Source organism: Carlito syrichta, unplaced genomic scaffold (assembly GCF_000164805.1).
Source record: "Carlito syrichta isolate Samal-C Ts95f unplaced genomic scaffold, Tarsius_syrichta-2.0.1 Scaffold301819, whole genome shotgun sequence".
NCBI lineage: Eukaryota > Metazoa > Chordata > Mammalia > Primates > Tarsiidae > Carlito > Carlito syrichta.
This window is the reverse complement of record NW_007245915.1, coordinates 109,288-130,027: the sequence shown is the minus strand read 5'-3', so window position 1 is coordinate 130,027 and position 20,740 is coordinate 109,288. Positions and strand designations below refer to the sequence as shown.

Sequence of the window (20,740 nt, the reverse complement as noted above, 5' to 3'; positions counted from 1 at the left end):
ACACTCTGAATATCGTTCTATTTTTATCTAGACTTGAAAAAAACTTAATAGACTAATAGACTCTGCACAATACTCTCCTTTAAATCATATTTGAGCTTCGTGCCTGCTTATGTTACTGTAGGCACACAGATCTAATCAGTGGTCCAAGACATCTACTCAGGAAAATGGAAAAGGAAGAAGACAGCAAGTTCATATTCCTGACCATAATGGAGAGGCACCGAAAATATTGCCAGTTCCTACAGATGGATGAGAAAAGCCGTCTGATTAAAAGTAACTTGCCAGAAATTGAACAAACGTGGAGGAGCAACCAACAGAGCATTCCAGAACTTTAGGAATGATTCTGGGAAGTATTTAAAATAAAAGGAAAGCTGCATGCTATGAAGCATTGGGAACAATTTTAAAATATGAAAAGTGTGGAAGAAACAAAGAAAAGTGTATCAAAGTCAGATAAGATTAATAGCCAATAGAAAAAATAATCCAATAAATAATCTAGAAAACATTCAAGCAGTCAAATACTTGCATTTGCACTGGAACTACTGAGAGCTTTCAGAAGAGGAAATTATTTAAGTCCAGATAAACTTTTTGGACTTCAGACTAACTGGTCAGTAGGTATGTGAGTGCAGAAAGACAAAAAAGTACAAATGCAGGGCAGGCACATGTATTTATTGGTTTATATGATTATTTAGCAAACACTTCTTATTTGTGTATTACGTACTCATCAAACACTTCTTATGTGCCAAGCATTTTCAAAATGCTTTACTCAATCCTCCAAAATTAGGTAATTCTTTATCCCCACTATATAAATGAGAAAATGAGGCTACATAGTTTGCCCACACATCCCCACCATCAGGAGGCGGTAGTGTCCAGAGTCCATGTTCTTAACTACCATGCCACAAACCATCACACAATACTTAAATACTGCCTGGATAAAAATAAGTCTGTTACTTGGAAGGGCCTACACACCTAACTTCTCACAGCTTCCTCCTCTGGTTTCTCATCCTCTGCTGGCCTCTCAAACGTGTCTTTCTCCAGGAATCACACCCAGGTCTTTTCTTCTTTTGATCTGAAATTCCCTCGGGCAACTGCATTCTTTTGCCCCAGGCTACAACCTTGGCTTAGGAACCTTTCCACCAGTCTATTTCTGCATTTGCAATCTGGTAAACATGTGCCCCTTGGGTGTTCAGCAAACTGAACTCATCTTAACTACCTACAAACAAGACCTCAAAGTCATCTATAACCACCGATTTTCATCTCTCATATTGAACAAGTTTGAATTTCTGTCAAATGCACCTTGAATCTAACCTCTGTCCCAGTAGTTACGGGCTTAGTTCAGGTCCTCACTGTGTCTGGACTAGACCTGGTTACTGCAACAGCTCAACTGGTCTTCCTCCTGTAGCCAGTCCTTCTTCCCTCTGCTGAATCCCAAGTGGACCAAGCTAAGCAGTATAACCTTTTCCGGGAGAGGGAGGATTTAAGGAAACACACACAACTCATTTTGAGCCAGTGAGAAGGGCTGAATCCTGAGATTTTGGTGGGCACTACGAGGAAGAAGCCTCTTTCTTCCTCTGGATGGAGCAGTCTGGGAAAGCGAGGTCTGTAAGTGTTGCAGCTCAGTGACCACCACAAAGAAAGGACACAGAGGTACATTAAAGGAGAGGTCACCAACGGAAGGCAGGACAGATGGAGCAAGAGGAACCAGGCCTTTGGTGGCACTTGCTCAGTCCAGCAAGTCCAGCTGTACTGGAGGTTGTGTCACACCACTAGACTTTTCAGTGATATAAATCAATAAACTCCTTTGATCAGTTAAGCTCATTTTCATTGGGTTCTTGTAACTTGTAAACATGAGACCCCTGATAAAGCAAGTTAGTGTCTGTGGGAAGAAAATCAAGCTGCACATTTGAAGAAATGTACAGAAAAAGGAAACAAACAGGGAGATGACGAGAGTGGACCGCAAGTTAAACATGATAGGATATGAAGTTAAAAAAAGAAAAAGTTATCAAGATATGCCAAAACACAAACAGGAGAATGAGATTCCAGATGTGGAAAGCAAGCCTGCCATTCCAGACAGCATCAGTCAGGCCCATACAGGGGTAGCCTGCAGTACATTTATGAAAAGAATACAGTTTTATAAAGAGCTAGAAAAAGAAATAATAATAAAAAAGACGAATGCTTCTTTTTTAAAAAGTATGAGAAAAAAGAAAAGGCTTTGGGGTAATTTAATCTGGAGAACGTGTTGAAGGGTTATTTATAAGAAGGCGACAAAACAGCTGTCCTCCAATTTCACAAGGAAGAGAATGAGAGGAAATTGACTTAAATTTTAGCATGAAGATGAAGGTAGGCACAGGAGACGTGCTTGCGGGAGAACTGCTAATGATGAGACAAGCAAAATGGAAAACGGGATTTTCACTGCTTTCAGAGGACGGAAAATTACCTATGTTGATTCTTTCAGTTTGAGGCCAAACTACTGAACACATATTGAGGCGTGCCTTCGGCTCGTTTACCCAGTGCCTTCGGCTCATTTACTCAGCTACCATATGCCGAGCCCCTACTTTGGGCCAGGTGCTCTGCTAGGCCTGAGAATACAAAGAGGAGGAAGACAGGATCTGTCCTGTCTAAAGACTGTACTCCTAGACACAAGAGCCACCGTGGGAAATACAAAGAGGCTAGACGCAGCCTCCTACTCTCTCCTTTTCCATCCCCAAAGCAAACAATATCATTTGGGAGACAACACAATAGCAGTTGGAAAGTAAGCCACACTGTAATCATTAAATAACAACACAAAACTGTGATACAAAGGATGTCACAGGCCACACACAGCTCCATGAAGTAATACAGGCAGCAAATGTTTTGAGTTTGGAAGGATCCTAGCATGGGTTACAATGTGCCTTTTAAGATAAGCGGAATTTGAGCGAGTGAAGGACAGCAAGCAGTCCAGGCAGGAGGAATAGCAGGAGCCAGACAAGAGGGCAAGCCGAGGGGATAGCTCACTGAGCCGCCTGGCCCAAGCTGGTGGGATGATGGACGGTTGGGGCTTAATGCTGGAAAGTGGGCAGGCTAGCTTTACAAGGACCTTTGAACACCAACCAAATAACTGGGATTGTTTTCATCACATGGGGAGTGAGTGTACTCAATGCTTCTGAGCCAAAGTAATGATGAAAGCAACATTTGCTGCACAGTGGCTTAGCTTGGAGAGAGACAGGGCTCAACGTTATTGTGTCAGCTCTGGCTCAGGATGGTCGCAATGGAGTGAATGAGAAAGAGAACACAGGCACTTATTCACTTAATATCCAAATACTATGTGCTCAGCTGTGCTCGATGCTGGGCGAGGAGTAGAACACAGTGCCTAACTTTGGGGCCTGATAATGAACCGGATAGGGGTGACCATGAAAAGGGTAAATGACTGATACAACTGCAAAAATGGCAGTCAGTGGGGAGCAGCTATCTAATCGGTTCCGATTCTGAGTTTTATTTACACAATCCAGAACAACAAAATGTCAAAATGTAAACAGGAAAATCAATCCTTCTGCAATATCATGGAAGATACTGATTTTATTGCCGTACGGGCAATGGGAAAGAATAGAAGCAAATATGCCTGTGCTAATTGCACTGTACCACTGTACCAGGTAATGAATATTTTAAAAGACTTCTGAAGCCAGGCACAGTGCTGCGCGCCTGTAGTCTCAGCTACTTGGGAGGCTGAGATAGGAGGATAGCTGGAGCCCAAGATTTGAGGTCAGTCCAGGCAACATAGCAAGAATGCATCTCTAAATTTTCTTTTTTTAAATAAAAAGAATTCTAAAAAAGAAAGAAGTAAAGTCTTTTTTAGGACTGAAATGTTTCATCTTTTGACATAAGCGAGGTATATTCACAGAGTTCCAGTCACCCACAGATAGGTATTTAGAAGCTTTCAGAAAACTTATCACCTCTCCTTGATAGCTCTTCTTTTTTCTTCCTTCCCTTAATTTAATTTTGATTTAACTTCCTCTTGTCACTGCTTGCTTACAAATCACTGCCTGTGTCTGGAGCCAATCAGGGCTATAAAGTACCCCACCACGCCTTCATCTGGGGACCCATTTATATATTTTTTTCTTATTTCAAGAGGTAGAGCTAAAAGCTTGTAACTCCAAAAGTCTCCAACCAACCATCACATTCTATTCTTTGGAAAAGTATGCTTCTTTCCATGTTAAGAAGACATCAAACTACATATTTTGTGAGACTATTTCTGTTCCACCTGTATAAAGATGTATTGTGCTTTGGGAATTCACTTGCAAAAAACGGTTGAGTGTGGGTAATAAATGCTTAATAGCAATAACATTTTAAAAAATCTTTCTACCATTTAAAATTAAATGTAATTTCCTTATTACTTTAATGGAATCCCTTGGAGTTGAAGTATTTAACTAGTCTCTTTCACATCAAGTATTCATTATACAATTCCCTTTTAATATTAGGTATGTAAACTGTCCATTGACAGAATAAAAACACATTATTTTCACTGAAACAAAAACTAGAAAAGGACAAGGCAGCTTGATTCAGAATCTGATAATGGGTTACAGATTCCACTTCAGTTCAAATTTACAGTCAACATGCCACAGAGCCATTTACCACCTCTAACCTTTCAGGTCATATTTGGAAGGAACATATGAACTGCCACATCACTGGGGGGGAAATCTGTTTGAGCCTAAAATACCTTCCCCACTGCAGTACTGAGGTAGAAAGGGGGAGGGAGGGAGAGGCCGAGAGGGAGAGGGGGAGACAGGGAGAGAGAGATAAAGAGAGCGAGCTCACAAAAAAACCACCTTAAATAAAAAGGCAGAGATGAGTTGCCTCAAGCTCTGGCCATGGGGAGCCTTTGCTTTGCCTTTTCTTTGCCCTGTCCCTCAGGGTCACCCAAGCAGGGTTGCAGTGCAACCCTGTCCCTCGCTGGTTGGAACCTGTCTCCTGGCTGAATCCATCCTAGCCCACAGGATGCCTAGTACACACAGGGGAAACATTCCAGGGCTGGTAGGCAGACAACTGACCTGAGCCGTTCCCAAACCAATAAGTCTCGGCCAGACGACCCCATCGGAAACCAGAGGGCAAGGAAGCCCCACCATGCAGTGTGCAAAGACCAGCCCCCTGGGGCAAAAGCAGCTGGAAAGGATAGAGAGTGGATCCAGAAGGATCCCAACACGCCCCCTCGTCTACTCCACATACTCCTGCCAGTTAAACTCCGCTTTCTCAGTAGATTCACCATCCTCTGCTTTTCCAGTCTTGGGGCCTTTCCATGTGCTCCTAGCCTGCCTCTCCACTCCCCATTTTCACAGGTGGAAAATCTAGGAGTCTTTAGAGGCCCATTTAAATGTCAACTCTTTCAGGGAAGTCTCCCTTCAACCTCACCCAGAAGCAATCTCTTTGTCCTTTGACTTCTCCAAGTTCCTCTTCTGAAGACTTCTCTAATGAGGTATAGGTGTGGCTTCCACTCCTGAGATTGCTTATCACTACCTGACATAAAGTTTCCCATCAGAAGATAAACACCATGAAGGCAGGGATTTCTCTCTTATCTTTGTTCTATTGCCAGGGCTGAAAATAGTGCATGGCCTATAATAGATGCTCAATAAATATTGACTGAGTGAATGCCTCCTTCAAGATTGCAATTGGTTTTTGGCCAGATAAAAGCCTCCTTCAACTTTCTCTCCCAAAGAGTATCTGAGTGCCTTCCTTACACATTGCCACTTGAGGAACTTAAGGAGGCAATAAAGTAGCTGCCATTTCATGACTGTGTCTAATGTGCCAGACACCATGCTAGCAGCTTGAGACACAGCAACTTCGTCAAAAAGTTTTTCCACAAGCTGGGCTCGGTGGCTCAGCCTGTAATCCCGCACCTTTGGGAGGCTGAGGTGAATGGATTGCCTGAGCCCGCGGGTTCGAGACCCGCCTGGGCAACTTGGAGAGACCTCATCTCTACAATAAATCAAAAAATCAGCTGTAATTCTGGCTACTCGGAAGGCTGAGGTGGAAGGATCACCGGATCCCCAGCAGGTTGAGGCTGCGGTGGCCTGGAGCCTCCAGTCTGGGCGACAGAGTGAGACTCCAACTCAAAAAAAAAAAAAAACGTTTTTCCACAGAGACAGGGGCCTTGAACTCCAGCCCTCCAGCAATCCTCCCACCTGGGCCTCCCAACGTGCTGGGACTGCAGGTGTGAGCCATCATGCCAGGCCAGACACATAGCATCCTATTCAGTCCACACGGCAACCCTAAAGGGTGGTGTGGCTAAGCTGCACCTTGAGGCTGAGGCCCCTCCCCCCAGCAGCGAGGAGAACGCCCCGCTGAGGTCACCTCAGGTGTCTCTGAGCAGAAAGAAGCTGCCTCAACCAGAGCTGAAGGCTTCCCGGGGGAAGCCCTTTGCTTCAACTGGGCAGTTCTAAAGAGCCATTTCCGCTCCATGGCTCTCCGTGGGCCTGACTGTCCAATGGACATGTACAATGAAAGACCAGTGTCCCAACAACAGAAAAGGGAACTGCTCACGATCATGAATGCTTTTTCAAGTGTCTGAAATACCTAAGCGGGGTCTCCTTCCTTCTTAATGGTTTTACTAACTAAAAATGCTAACCTTTCTCCCTTTTCCCCAAAAGCATACCACAACACTGGCTATGAGGAAGAGATGGTCTCCAGGTCACTGCTGATTTAAGGGGGGGGGGCTTAGTTTGGAAGCCAAAGAAAGCCTGGTTTGGTGGCAGCTGCATTTCCTCAAAAGCCAAACACTTACAGATATGCGACATATGTGCCAAAATATGCCCCAAAGACACAGACGAGCCCGTGACAGCACGCCAAGGAGCGAATGCCCAGAGGCCTGGCCTGTGGCTTGCCAGGTGGGGTACGGCTCCACAGCCTGGGACAGCACTTGCTGCAGCACGCCTGGGGGTGCCCGAGAGCCAGAGGGGCGGCAGCCGGCTGAGAAGCCTGGCTCACCCTCGTCCTTCTCCCTCTTCTCCCTCATCGCACAGTGCGGGGGACATCCCCCCAGGAGGTGGCTTCACCTTCTGAGCTCAGTTTCTTCAGGAGTAAAGGAACCTAGCAGGCAAGAACAGTCAAATGATGAAGCTTCCAGCACTGGCCGAGGAAGAAGAGGTGCCCAACAAGTAGTAGCTGTTATTACCAGTTCGTATTTTTTAGAATAGCATCCAGAAAGCTAAAACATCAATACAATGTTTGTGGATGATGTTCTTGTACAGGTCAAGAAAGTCTACGCTGAAAATTCAGCTGAGTCACAGAAAGTTACTCCCTTTACAAGAGGTTCTACCCCAGACTTCCTTTAAATAGGGGCCCCCCTCCATCGCACATTTAATATATAATTGGATACTGCTTACTCCTGACATTTTCCTAATCAAAAGTTACTAATTCTTCTTTATTTCCTACTCCAGCAAATAAAAACTCATTTGCCAGGAGTTTCATTTGTTCTGTTCTGCTTTTCATTTCAAAAGTAATACGTACTCATTAAATAAGTTCTGGAAGATAGAAGCAGAAAAATAAATCACCCATAGTCCTGTCATCCAGATATAGCCAAGGTTCACATCTTGGTCTAGCCACTATGGCCATGGCAAGTGTTTTTTGGTTTTGTATACACAGTTTTAACTAGAACTAGTTTTGGTAGTTAAAAAAAAATCTAGCATGATAATATAAGCACTTAATCTCCATCATGACACTCTCTTCAGTGTGCCACATTTACCTAATAACTTCTCTGGACTTGGGGAAAAATGCTACGGCACCTCTAGACAACACATCTCTGGTAGCTGCCATGACCATCCTCATCGAAAACGCCACCACGGTTATCCCTGAAACTGCTGCTGCTAGCCTTGAAACGCAGAAAAACCTCCCCTTCTAAAAGGGAATAGTCATTTTCATTTGCTTCAGTTTTGCTTTTACAATTAAATCTTGAGTATCTTCAGAGATGTATTTTCACATGTGTATTGTAAGAGATAAGGACTTACAAATTCCTTACTATGCAAAGAGCTAATCACCTATCTCCAAACCATCACTGGATAAGCCTTCCTTTTCTTGCTTATTTATATAACTCCTCCTTGAGTATAAACTTTACACACACACACACACAAAACCCTGGACAAACAGGCTTCACTGAACCATTAATAAACGCATATACTAGTTTTCAGCTTTAAAGTGTTTCAGTGTACATGCTGCCACAGTGAGCACTAAAACGTCTAGTGCTTTAGGAGACCGAGGCTAGTGGATGGCCTGAGCCCACGGGTTCGAGACCAGCCCAGGCAACTTGGTGAGACCACGTCTCTACAATAAATTTAAAAAACAGCAGGGCATGGTGGCACATGCCTGTAGTTCCAACTACTTGGAAGGCTGAGGTGGAAGGGATCGCCGGAGCCCAGCAGGTCGAGGCTGCGGTGGCCAGGAGCGTGCCACTGCACTCTAGTCTGGGTGGCAGAGTGAGACTCCAACTCGAAAAAAAAAAAAAAAGTTGCACTACGTTTACAAATTAATTTATAAATAATTGATGTCTTTCCAACTCTTTTTCTTCTCTTCCAGGTATACAATAAATGTTTCTATTTATTCAAACCTTCTGTATATGTCTCCAAAGTTTTGCAGCTTTCTTCAACGGGGTCATTTACATTTCTTTTTAAGGCTATTACCAGAAATCATTTTGTTACTCTTGTGCATGCTTTCACATGTTCATTATACTTTAAACAGTCATAGTCAGGTATAGGATCACCATGACATTCGTTTGCTTACTCTGTACAGGCTTGAGGCCCTCTGTAATCAGGTCATAAAGCACCTCCCTACACTGCTCTCACACCGCCGACCAAAGCCCCGCTGGCCTTGACACCAGCTTCCTCACTGCGCCCGAGACACACCAGGCCTACGCCTGCCACCTCTCCAGTGCTGCCTGCCCTTCAAGGCTCCACTCCCGTGGAAAGGCTTTCCTGACCAGCCTGCCCATCACATCCCCTTGTCTATGCGCATCCGGCACTGACGGTAAGCGCTGATATACCTGAGACTTTCAAACGTAGCGATAATTTTCCTTTTCTGTTAGGACATCCCATTTTTTTTGGAATACTGAACACTTCACAAATTTGCATGTCATCTTTGCACAAGGGTCATGCTAATCTCCAGTCATTCCAATTTTAGGACATGCTGCTGAAAAGAGCATGGACATTCAATCTCTTATATTTGAGGAAAGATTAAACAGAAGACAAACTAAATTTATGTTTTTTGTCTTTTTAAGAGGCTATGACACATTTGAAACAAATTTGGTAAAACCATGCTGCTTGTTTAAAATAGTGATAAACCGGAAGTAGCCTGAATAGCTTCCAATAGGGGCTCAGGTAAATAAATTACGGCTGTTATTTGCAATGGTGAGGCAGCCAAGTAAACTGGGGGAAAAAGTAATGTGTATTGATGTGTTAAGTTAAAAAGGCAAGAGCCGGGAGCAGTGGCTCACACCTGCAATCCCAGCACTTTGGGAAGCAGAAGCGCCAGGATTGCCTGATTCCAGGGGTTCGAGACCAGCCTGGGCAACTTGGCGAGACCTCATCTCTACAATAAATCAAAAAATTAGCCGGGTGTGGTGGCGCACACCTGTAGTTCCAGCTACTTGGGAGGCTGAGATGGAAGGATCGCTTGAGCCCAGCAGGTCGAGGCTGCAGTGGCCGTGAGCCTGCCACTGCACTCCAGCATGGGCAACAGAGTGAGACTCTGACTCAAAAAAAAAAAAGCAAGAAAAGGGGGAGGTGGAGAGAGGGGTTACATAACAGTATTATAGAAAAATCCTGTTCATGTTTAACAGAAAAAAATGTCTGCAAAGTTAAACAACAAAATTGTAACAATGGCTATTTCCAGTCAGTAGCACTAAATGTGAACTATTTTCTTTTTTACTCTGTTTATTGAGCACTTACTACTTTTACAATCAGTTTTTAAAATAGTCAACTTCAAAACTGCGCCCTGCTGATAACAGTCCAGTAAAAGAATATGTAATCACTATTAAATCAAACACATTGGTGAAAACATACCAAATCCAATGCCAGCTTTGAAAAAACAAACTTCCTTTTTCACCTAGATAAAAAATTTTAAGTGTATAGGGACTCGGGGAAAATACCACAAAGCAGCGGGCAGTTGTCATTGCAAAAAACATTTAAAAATATATCCTGGGACTTTCAGAAAGAAGAGTACTAAATCATGGAGCCATCTTATTGAAAAGACCGTTAAGGATTGTCTAGTCAAAACCTCTCAGTGGGCCAGGTGTGGCGGCTCACACCTGTAATGGCAGCACTTTGCGAGGCTGAGGTAGGAAGATCACTTGAGGCCAGGAGTTTGAGACCAGCCTGGTCAACACAGCGAGACCCCCTCTCCACAACTTTTTTTCAGTTAGCCAGGTATGGTGGCAACATGCCTGCAGTCCCAGTTACTCAGGAGGCAAAGGTGGGAGGAGCGCATGGGCCCAGGAGTGTGAGGCTACGTGAGCTCTGACTGTGCCGCTGCAGGCCAGCCTGGGTGACAGAGCAGACTCTGTCTCTCAAACACCAGACAACCCAAAGCCTCTCATCAGACAAATTAGAAGACAGAGCCCCAGAGAGGTGAAGTGAATTCCCCAAGACAACACAGTAAGTTATGAGCAAACCCCGAAGGATAATCCAAAACTTGCACTTTTTCATTCCTTTCTCAAGTTCTGTGAGTTAAGGTATGCTGCAGTCTGTCACTTCTCCTTAGACTACAGCATGCATTGCTGAAGATGTCCAAGAAAAGGCAAATGTTCATTTTACCAGTTTTCTTATCGTCTGACTGCAAACCAGATAGAAATGTTACCACACTGTGAAATGGAAAGACTCTCTCAGTTAAATATAGCTTAAGAGATCCTTGATAAGGACATTTTGACAAATAGGCATATGTTAGAATGTGATAAGTGGGAGCTGGCAAACTTTCATACTTACAGACTTGGAAGCTTTTCGTATTTGAGTTAGTAGGTTCGTTCGCTCAGGACATTTCACTTTCATTTCTCGTGTTTTCGTTTTTTTAAATTTTTTTGAGAGACAGGGTCTTGCTCTGTCACCCAAGCTGAAGTACACTGGCAGTCACAGTTCCCTGCAGCCCCAGACTCCCAGGCTCACGTGATCCTCCAGCCTCAGAATCCCCAAGTGCTGGGAGCCAGCATGCCCAGCCAACATACAACACATCTCACTGCCTTTCTTCTGGAGTTTTGGAGAGGCCTCTTGTAAGTCCATTTTAAACCGAATGTGTTTTAAACATAAAAAGGCTCTCTCTTTCCCCCTTTCCGTCTCTCTCTCTCTCTCTCTCTCTCTCTCTCTCGCTCTCGCTCTCGCTCTTGCTCTCGCTCTCTCTCAGAGACAAGGTCTCACGCTGTTGCCCATGATGGGTGCACTGGCCTGATCATAGCTCACTGCAGCCTCCAGGTCCTGGGCTCAGGGGACCCTTCTGCATCAGCCTCTCAAGTAGCTGGAACTACAGGAACATGCTACCACACCCAGATGATTTTCCTGTTTGTTTGTTTTTGCAGAGATAGGGTCTCACGATATAATCCAGGCTGGTCTTGAATGCTTCAAGCAATCCTCCCACCTCATCCTCCCGCCTCGGTCTCCCAAAGCACTGGGATTACAGGCATGGGACACCACACCCAGCCATCAAAAGGTTTTCAAAGCATAAGCTATAATTAACATTTGTACACTTCACTAACACTTTACCCTCCAGAGGAAGTCCATATGAATTTCTAGGTAACAATAAACCTCAAACATCATGTTTATGTGAATTCAACAATCACATTATTCATAATACAATCAATATTACAAGATACATTTTTATCCCCCAAACGAGAAAAATTAAATGAAAACAGAGTTCCTAACCTACAGCAGAAGCTCAAAAATGACGATTTTCCAACATTTGCATCCTCCTGTATATTAGCTACAGTGCTCAAAATAAATCAACAAGCTGGTATTCTGACTTACACACAGTTAATGTAAGCTGGGTTGATATCTGCTCTGACGGATGGCTCTGTCCTCAATATGTAAACAAATCCGGTTCTTGAGCCCACAAGACGAAACCAGCCCTCGGACAGGAAGAATTCACTAATAATGTCACACTGAGAGGACCTGTTTCCAGCAGTCCACCCTAGTGGGTGATGTACTGACTAGAAAGTGCAGAAAGAGGCCGGGCACAGTGGCTCACGTCTATAATCCCAGCACTTTGGGAGGCCGAGCCCATGGGTTCGAGACCAGCCTGGCAACTTGGCAAGACCCTCATCTCTACAGTACATCAAAAAATTAGCTGGACATGACGGCGCGGGCCTGTAGTTCCAGTTACTTGGAAGGCTGAGGCGGAAGGATTGCCTGAGCCCAGCAGGTCGAGGCTGCGGTGGCCGGGAGCGTGCTCTGCACTCCAGCCTGGGCTGGAGACTCCGACTCAAAAGAAAAAAAAAAGTGAGGAGAGAACTCTCTGACACACTCCAGATTCTTCCCAGAAGGAAGGAGAAAACCAACTCTCTCTGAGAATCATGCTTCTATAGCATATGCCATACTCATGATCACCAACGCCGTAGGCTGGATTTGGCCTGTGGGCCAAAGTGTGCAGAACCCTGCTCTAACTCACGGCAGGCAGGCCTCAGCTCCCAACACTCCAAGCCTTAGCCAGGCCTCCTCCAGCAAAGGGTTCTCATCACACCAGTCTTGCTTCTGCTCCCCCAGTGGCCCTGAGGCTGTGCAGCACTGACTGTGCTCACACCCTTCCTCTGCAGGACTGTCCCCATCTCTAGGTCTGGTGAAACGGCTTCCGTCCTTCAAGGCCCAACTGGATGATCACCTTCTCTCGGAGGTTTCCACCAATCCTCCTCCAAGGAGGTTTAGTGATCCTTTATCTGTATGTTCAGAGAGGAACACTCGCCTCATAGTTTATGTCTTCATCACGTCTGACACACATCAGATGTTTAGTGCTTATTGGATGAGGGAATAAACCAACGATTGATTAAATATAACGTCAAATGCTGCAGTTCTCCTAAGTTCTGGGCAAAATTCAGAAATGCAACCCACGCAAACGAAGGACTCCTATTAATCTCACGCAGTCTCCCGTGCTGAGCCCTGCTTACAGTATACACCCAGTTACTACAATCCATAAAACACACCATCTCAAAGCTAAAAGAGGCCTTGGAGAGCATTCATGCAGTGGTTTTCCAGATTGTGTGTCTCTGAGCCCTCGGGCTGTTCCTAAGGGTTCCTCAAGAGAAGGGAGTAGGTACCAGAAGTGCAGGTTGGCTAAGGAACCTCTCCTTCCCAGCACCCTCACCACAGCATTAATCAAAGCTGTTACTTATTTCATTTGCAAGAAGGTTTCTGCCATATTTTTTTTAAAAAAGGATCTATATGATTCAACACTCATGCTCTGTCCATACATACCTGCCTCCTTAACCTACACTGTTTTCTGATCCTGTTCCTGTGGTATTTGGTCTGTTTAGTTACGATTACTCTCAACCCGTGGATAAAGTCTATTTCTGGCTACTCTGGGTAACAATCCAGGTGGTTCCAGCTCACCCTCTGGGTCCCAACACTGTCAACACAAGGTCGACACAGCAGGAAATCAAGGAGGACCTGGGAAGCCAATGCCAAGTGAATTAAAGCTGTCACTCACACCTGAGTTGCCGCACTATCTGTGTCTGCTCCTCCACTGTCGTGTCAACTTCTTGAGGGAGGAACTGAATCTTCACAATAAAATAAAAGCTACTATTTGTTGACTGTTTACTCTGGATACTGGACTAAGTGCAAATGTATATCATGATGACATGACATACAGTGTCATGTGAGGATCACACACTTTTAGATCTGGAAGGAGCCTTGGATAAATATTACCTGGGCCTGAAAACTGAACCAGTAAAAAGACAGTAGAGTTACACATATGCAGTAACTCAAGAAATACGTATAAAGCACCTGCATCCCTGCACTACTCGAGATGCTATAGATCCCATGCAGACAACACAGCCTTCACTTTCAGGAAGCATGTATTCTAGGAGATAATAAATAAGTGGAAGCTGGGCTCAGTGGCTCAGCCTGTAATCCCGTACTTTGGGAGGCTGAGGTGAGTGGATTGCCCGAGCCCGCAGGTTCGAGACCTGCCTGGGCAACTTGGTGAGACCTCATCTCTACAATAAATCAAAAAATTAGCCGGGCGTGGTAGCGCACGCCTGTAGTTCCAGTTACTCGGAAGGCAGAGGTGGAAGGATCGTCAGAGCCCAGCAGGTCGAGGCTGCAGTGGCCGAGAGCGGCCACTGCACTCCAGTCTGGGCCACAGAGTAAGACTCCAACTCAAAAATAAATAAATAAATAAATAAGTGGATACATAACATGCCAGGTAATGAAAAGAATGAAGCAGGGTAAGGGACAGAAACAGGATACAACTTTATACAGGGCGGTCAAGGAAGGCCTCATGGAAGAACATCTGAACACAGACCTGAAGGAACTGAGAAAAGTCCTCAGGCAGAGGGAGCAGCAGATGCAAAGGCCCTTTGTAGGAATGTGCCTGGTGCGTGTGAGAAAATCAAAGAGGCTGGAGTAGTTGGAGCAGAGGGAGATAGAGGGTGGGGAGGCCAGGGAGGTAGCAGAACCAGATTACCTGGCTTTGGGCCACTCTCAGAACTCTGTAATTCACCCAGAAACGTAAGATAATAATTTCCTTTAAATAAATAAATAAATAAATAAATAAATAAATGCAGTTTAGCTTTCACAAAAATTTTGCATAATAAAGAAGAACAAAATCTCATCTAATGTCTAATCTGGAAATAGAATTCTTGACAATTCAGGATCACTATAGCCTTATTTAGAATCAGAACATCTCTGTTTTACAGGAAATCGCAGCAGTTAGCTAGTTTAAGCTCTCAGCTTTACTCACGTGGAAACTGAGACCCAGGTCTCCCGATCTCCTGTCCACGCCCCTTGTGGCCCCTCCTGCCTCTGGACATGCAGTGCGGCTGCTTACAGTGGTCTTGGTTACCTGTGTAAGCTTTATAAATCCCTAAGAGAACAGAAGAGCTGCCACCAAGAGGCATCTCGGGGCCCATCCCCACAACCAAAGCTTGTCACTGCAAATTCCCCCAATTCTAGCTCTTCACTCCCCACAGAGTTGAAGACAGCCAGGCACGTCCCAGGCCCTGCAAGAGACTTTCTGCGGTGCAGTCTGCCCCCAGTATCCCTCCTTCCCTACCCCCAGACGCAGCACACCCTTTTCCATGGTTCTGGCGGGGCAACAGTCACAGTCTTCAAGCCGCCTACTGGCCACAGACCGAGGTGGACGCAAGACCTGACCAATGAAAGACTCTCATCCCTCTGGTCACAATGACGACTACGAGAAACAGCTCAGGATGCAAACAGAGCCCATCAGACGCCTTCCTGGGATTTTATGGACAAGAGTTGGAGAAAAGAGCTCTATCCCTGGATTCCCCAGTCGTATTCCCATTTTGTTTAGGTTAGTTTATGTTATGTTACTGTTACTTGCAACCAAAAGAATTCAGACTCATGCTGGCACCTGCATACCTTTTCTTATTTCATCTGCTTAACCACTTTATAAAGTTATTACTCATTCTCTTTTAAACATAAGAAAACTGAAATTAAATAGCTTGTCCAAGTTCATACCACAAGTAAGAGACATTCAAATTCAAGCCCTTCTGCCCCAAGTTCAACTAAGTATTCAGTTGTGAATATTAACTCAAGAAGAGACTCATTGCATCAAAAACCAAAGAACTTTTGATGTGAAAAGTGCAGGAGCATGTAGAGGGGGGAAACAGCATGAAAATGGGTCAACGGTCCTGGTGTCTACCTCTGACTCTGCCCTATGACATCAGCTGCTATGATTTGGGACAAATCATTTATTTGGATGTTTTCCCTCCTACTAACAAAATAAACTCAGAATCCTTTTATTTGTTTCTTTTTTTTTTTTTTAAGATGTGGGGTATAATTCAGGATTAGATACATAAGTGGTCATCGTACAGGCAAAGTGTCTACTCATATCTTTTGCCCACTTTTTAATAGTGCTGTTTGTTTTTTCCCTTTGGCATGTTTGAGTTCTCTGTAAATCCTGGATGTTAGGTCTTTGTCATATAAACAGTTGGCAAATAGTTTTTCCCCATTCTGTGGGCTGACTCCCCACTCTCTTAATGATTTATTTTGCGTTGCAGAAGCTTTTCAGCTTGATGAGGTCCCACTTGTCTATCTTATCTCTATGGCATGGATTTTTACAGGAATTGGTTGCCTATTCCATTTTCTGTAAGGGTTTCTCCTGTGTTTTCTAAGATTCTTATAGTTTGAGGTCTTACGCTTAGGTCTCTGATCTATTTAGAGTTGGTTTTTGCATATGGTGATAGGTAGGGGTCTTGTTTTTATCTTTTGCATGTGGTCAGTCAGTTTTCCCAGCACTATTTACTGAATAGGTTCTCCTCTTCCCAGTGGATGCTGGTGGAGGCTTCGTCGAAAATAAGTTGGTTGAGAAATTGAGGTTTTGCTTCCAGAATCTCTATCCTGTTCCTTTGGTCTATATGCCTGTTCACTCAAGATCCTTTTAAGCACTTAAAAAACAGAAGTCCATTGTTCTGTCTTAGACATAGAGATTCCATTTTTACTACATGTTGGGTAGGATGTTAGTAAGTAGATTGCAACTTGAGCATCAAGCCTAACAACTGGTAATGGCTCAGGGATACAATCTTGCCAAGGATTCTGAGTTATAGGGATCCACCAGAAAATTAGCACTGGCTTCCATGATCACAGAGAGGAAGACAGAGGAACAGCTGCATACTTGCCACACCTGTGTCATCCCTGACAAAAAGCTTCACTTTGACACAGAAAGGCTACTGTCTTTTACAAGTGTAGATAGTACTTCTGCTCCACCACTGATGCCATCAGTACCTGCACAGGATTTTCACTCATTCCTTCATGCACCTACTTGGCTCCCCTTTACAAGCAAGGAATGAAAATGCAAGACCACTAAGTGGTTTAGAGACTACAGCTTAGTGTCACTGAGGAAAATATGTCTAAGTGGCCTACATGAAGGCCAGGGGAGAGGTAGCAAAGGGGAACAATGATGATCAGTATGGTTCCTTATAATACGTACATAGCTTCCTAAGATCCTCACAGGTTGGGCATGGTGGCTCCTGCTTATAATCCCAGCACTTGTGGAGGATGAGGTAGGAGGATTGCTTGAGGCCAAAAGTTCAAGACCGGCCTGGGCAACACAGAGAAACCCAGTCTCTACGAATAATCTTCACCACCCATACCACCTGGGCAACAGCATAAGACCTTGTCTCTGAAAAAAAAATTCTAAATTAAAAAATAAAAGATCCTAATAATTGGCTTGTGAGTTAAGTAGGGTATTATCATATTTATTTTATAAACATTAAGCAAATTAGGCTCAGATAAGAGAAACTGCCCAAGTCAGTTCTTTCTTTCTTCCTCTTCTTTTTTTTTTTGAGTCGGGGTCTTTCTGTGTTGCCCAAGCTGGTCTCTAACTCCCAGCATCAAGCTTCCTGTCTCGGCCTCCAGAAGTGCTGCGAGCAGAGGTGTGAGTCGTGGTACCTGGTCAGGACTGGATGTTTCTTTCTTCTTTTTTTGTTCGCTTGCTTTACTTTTTTTAACCAAGTCATTTCTAAGTAGCAGAATGCAGATTCGAATGCAAGTTCTACTTCCCTTTCCAATTCCATGGTTCTCGTTAGTCCCATAGGTCAAATGAGTTAACTAATTAAGCTCCCATTGCAAAGTTGCATATTCATCATCATTTGAAGTTGTTCAAATAATATAAGTTCCTTCTCAAAAAACCCTGAAATATCATTACTGTCCATTTGTGATTTAATGGAAAGACATACACTTGAATACATACACATTTAGCAAAATGGAGCATAAAAGTTAAATACTTAAAAGAATGATGCGGAAGAAACCTGTCTGGGTAGGGGGCAATCTAGTTTCAGTGCAATTTTATTACACTTAATATAACCTCAACAATTCAATGAGATGGAAATCTAGCATCAGACATTCAGTCAAGGAATGAAATGGAAGAACAGGAATTGAACCAGGTAAATATTTCCTAGAAATGACAGCGCATGCTTCAAGGAAGGAACGTATTAAAAGGCATTACTGTAACTTGCTACATTTCCTTAGGTTTGAACCTGAATTAGAATAGGAGCTTCTGGTACTGACCAGACTTTAATGTACAAAGACTCTAGGCCAAACAAAATAACAACCAGATTTTGACACATTTGATTGTGGTAAAAGCACAAATACCCATCACTAGCTCTTCTTCTAGTTGAATTTTCCACAAGGAAAGAGGCAGTCTGGGGAATGATTGCAAGAATAGGAGATAATACACAAAGCAACTGCAACATTAAAATCACAATACCTCAAAAGAATTCATGCTTTCCCTAGTTCAAGAGAGGCTGTGGCCCTGAACAACAAAGCCCTGGTCCTCACTTAATAGAATCGCCAAGTTGGGCTCGGTGGGGTGGCTCAGCCTGTAATCCCTCGCCTTTGGGAGGCTGAGGTGAGTGGATTGCCTGAGCCCGTGGGTTCCAGACCCGCCTGGGCAGTGAGACCTCATCTCTACAATAAATCAAAAAATTAGCTGGGAGTGGTAGCGCATGCCTGTAATTCTGGCTACTTGGAAGGCTGAGGCGGAAGGATCACCGGAGCCCAGCAGGTCGAGGCTGCGGTGGCCAGGAGTGGCCACTGCACTCCAGTCTGGGCAACAGAGTGAGACTCCAACTCAAAAAAAAAAAAAATAGAATCGTCAGGCCCTGACACCTACCCTTCATTACACAGCAGAACTGGGACTTTTCCTGATATGCGGTTCAACAACCTGTAGAACACACAAGGTTCTTCTCAGACATCCTTAATATCCTTGACAGGGAACTCAGCACCCTAGACTGTTACTGTTTGAGAGGCCCATTAACTCAACAGACTAAAGCACGTTCTTGCCACCTGGGGACAGGCCCAAGTGATCACAGTGCTCTCCAAAGGTCTTGCCAACCCAGCTGTGCTTCTTGTCTCTGCCATCCTCAAATCCTCTCTCTATCCCCGAGCAAGACACAAAATTGGCAAAGGGTTAATAAATCAGTGATTTCAGAGTTAGAAAGGGTGTTCCAAAAACCAAAACTGTGATCAAACCACGATTCTAGAAGAGTAAGTTCAGAGAGTGCTTGGGCCAAACTGGGGGCACAGGGAGGGAGCATATCCTGCTTCTCTTCCTCTCACTTCAACCCAAGAAACTTTCATTTTGATCTGCTATACATAGAGGATCAATGCAGTTTTGTTGTTTTTTTTTAAGTCTTCTGTTTGAGAGAGAGAGAGAGAAAAAAAGGAGGATAGATTACAGGTAAATTAACCGAGGTCATAAGATTTGCTTACTAACATCATATAGCTAATAGTTGCAGAGTTAAGACAACAACCTGGTCTCTTGGCACCTCTAGTGCTTTCTCTACTATACAACATCCATCCACAGGACAAAGTTCAAAGTCTATAGAGAGATATATGAGGCGCTTCAAGATCTTCCACTGCTGCCACTCTGGTCTAATTTTTCTGAGTGTCCCATATTTCGGTCACATGCAAATGGTTACTGAACCAACTTACGTTATACTGTTACCCCTCTACGCCTTATATGCACACTATTCTCCTAGTCTGAGAAAGCCTTGCCCACACTGTCTTCACTGGAACCAATTAATCCTTTTTCACGATTTGTTTCAAGTATCATCCCCCCTACCAAGCCTTTCCTGACCCACAGGTAGAACTGACCACACCCTCCTTTGCGTCTGTCGCACACATGTGCAAGGCTTTATGACACCTGTTTTGTTTATATGTCTGTCTCCTGCACAACTCCTTTTGCTTCATGTTACCCTAACACAGCGCTGGTCAGAAGGTAGGTGCTTAATGGATGTTTATGATGCTTGACTGTCCTCTGCAAACTGTCACTCATTAATTCCTGCATACATATATTCATCCAAAAATATCTGAGTGCAACAAAGTGCCAGATGTTGGATTGTGTGCCAAGCAGAGGTGGATTTACTGTGAAATTAATGAAGCTCAAGCTTTGGGATCCCTCACGTGCATCTTCCAACGCTTCTAACCTTTTTTGTGATTTCTGTTCCTTCAAGGCCCCACAAAAACTAGATCCACCCTTGATGCCAATGACACAAAAGGGAACAGGACAAGCACCTCTGCCCTACGGCTTTCCTGCTTAGTAAGGAGTCAGACAGCCATCTGTTCATGCATTCACTCAACAAACATTTCCTAAGCGACGCTGAGTCATGTTTCTGAGATGACGCCAACGTTGTCCCTGCCCTTAAGGAAGAGGCTCTCAGGAAGATGAACGAATGCCTGCCGTGCTCGGCGACCGAAAGTAGGTGGGACGACTGTGACACAGGGTGCTAATGAAAGATCACCCTGAACCGGCTCGAGAGGGACTGAGCCCTACTTACCGCGGGAGACAAAGGGGAGGAGAGTTCAGCCGAACGCGCTGTTTAAGCCTCCGCGTGAGCGAGGGAGGCGGGCAGGCGGGCGAACAGGAGGAGCGCCGGGCGTGCGCTCGGGGCTGCGACGGGAAGCACAGGGCGGCGGCGAGGCTCCCCAGCGCGCAAGTCTGCAGGGGCGGCGAGCTCAGGGCGCACAGGGCGGCCCCCCAACTTCGCAGAGGGGTTTCCGAGCGCCCCGCCCATCCCGGGCAGAGCGGCCTCCCGAGGCCTCTGTCCGCGCCCCCTCCTCGAGACGCGGCT

The 20,740-nt window shown here is 44.7% G+C and overlaps 1 protein-coding gene across 1 annotated transcript in view; it reads right to left on the bottom strand.

The window, feature by feature from the left end:
• The window catches only part of STX18 (syntaxin 18), a 120,153-nt gene extending 99,637 nt beyond the window's left edge, over positions 1-20,516 (bottom strand). Inside the window, exon 1 of the mRNA XM_021711026.1 lies at positions 20,447-20,516. The gene's annotated coding sequence lies outside the window, so the exon portion shown is untranslated. The remainder of the gene's footprint in view (positions 1-20,446) is intronic.
• Between the last annotated feature and the right edge of the window lie 224 nt (positions 20,517-20,740).